We start from the raw sequence: 1,874 nt of genomic DNA, 5'->3' as shown, positions 1-1,874 counted from the left end.
CAAACCATGTGTTTCTTGTATGGTATTCTGTACAGCTTACCTCCAACAAGTTTGGAACATTTTATCTTTAAACAAATACATTGAATCAATGATGCCACAGGAATGACTCTGCTGGTGATCAACGGATTCACTATACATGCTGCAATTGAATAGTAAGAAGTTTTGTACTGAAATGCAATGTAATTCCTATCAGTTCCAAAGAATAAACCTCATTTCTACTATGAAGTGTTGTGCTTGCTGGTGACAGAAACCCCTTCCAGGTGAAACCACACGCATGTTTAGGTTTTCACATTGCTGTCCTGCCTCCTCACTGCTCTCCTGTAAGAGGAATTTACTGATAGAGTATGTGGCTAACTCCATGCTTCTCTTCTTGGAGAGATGTTCTTGGCTCATTACCTTTCACTTGGTATCACTTGGCAGTGATGTTTCTCAAAGCTGTCAGACTTCTTTACATGTATGCTTTTCCGTTACAGGCATAGATGTTAACCTTCAATGTGAATCTTAGATTCCACCTGTTAAACCACTTTCCAGATTGATCTAATTTATCTTTCTTTCCCCACAGGCTGTTTATAAAGGCACATGAGCAAAATGGATGTAGGCAATCAGTCCGTGGTGTCAGAATTTGTGATTTTAGGGCTTGCCCACTCACAGAATCTTCAAGTCTTACTATTTGTGGTGTTTTCATTATTTTATCTGCTCATCGTGTCTGGAAATACTGTCATCATGATTTTAATCACCACTGACCCCCATCTCCATTCTCCCATGTACTTTTTGTTGGCCAACCTGTCCTTTGTTGATATGTGGCTTTCCTCAGTCACCACTCCTAAAATGATTGCAGACTTTCTCAGGAAAAACAAATCCATTTCCTTTGCAGGCTGCATGTCCCAGGTCTTCTTTGCCCATTGCATTGCTGCAGGAGAGATGGTACTGTTGGTGGTGATGGCTTATGACCGGTATGTGGCCATCTGCAAACCACTCCACTACTTTACCATTATGAACCTGAGAAGATGCACTGGGCTGGTGTTGACTTGCTGGACCATTGGATTTATTCATGCCATGAGTCATCTTGTAGTGATTGTGGAGCTGCCTTTTTGTGGGCCCAAAGAAATTGATAGTTTTTTCTGTGACATGCCATTGGTAATCAAGCTAGCCTGCATGGATTCCCATGATCTGGACATTTTAATGAATGCTGACTGTGGGGTTGTGGTGTAACCTGCTTCTCTCTGTTGCTTATTTCCTACACATATATTCTTATCACTGTTCGCCAGAGCTCTAAAGCTGGTGCATCTAAGGCTCTGTCCACCTGTAGTGCCCACATCACAGTGGTGATGATCTTTTTTGTGCCCTGCATCTTCATCTATGTGTGGCCCCTCAGTATCACCTGGTTGGACAAATTTCTTGCTGTGTTTTATTCTGTATTTACACCTCTCCTAAACCCAGCCATTTATACACTGAGAAATAAAGAGATGAAAAATGCTATGAAAAGGTTTATAAACAACTACATGGATTCTAAAGGAAATTACTAACAAAAACTTACTAAATATTTCAAGTAATAGAGATGATCTCACAAAATAAGTTTAAAATTGGAAAATTTACTTATAGTCAATATCTTACCAGTCTACTAATAAATACATTTCAGAGATCTTAATTCTTACTGATCAGTCAGCATAAAATTTTAATTATTAACCAGGAATAGAACTATGAATGATGAATGATCCGTTCTACAATAATGCTATTCAACCCATTCTGCATTCTCTTTTGCCTTCCATAAAGTATAACAATGTTTTTTATCAAAATTATATGCTTTCTCTGTGATTAATAACTTAGTAAAATTTATTTGAATATAATTATGTATATTACACATCCCCTGAAAT

General features: G+C 38.2%; 1 pseudogene; it reads left to right on the top strand.

Annotated features, from left to right (window-relative positions):
• The first annotated feature begins 588 nt into the window (after nucleotides 1-588).
• LOC142844990 (olfactory receptor 4K3-like) lies at nucleotides 589-1,526 on the top strand (annotated as a pseudogene).
• The last annotated feature ends 348 nt before the right edge of the window (nucleotides 1,527-1,874 follow it).

The sequence above is a fragment of the Microtus pennsylvanicus genome, chromosome 2, assembly GCF_037038515.1.
Source record: "Microtus pennsylvanicus isolate mMicPen1 chromosome 2, mMicPen1.hap1, whole genome shotgun sequence".
Taxonomy (NCBI): domain Eukaryota; kingdom Metazoa; phylum Chordata; class Mammalia; order Rodentia; family Cricetidae; genus Microtus; species Microtus pennsylvanicus.
This window is presented reverse-complemented; position numbering and strand designations above follow the sequence as displayed.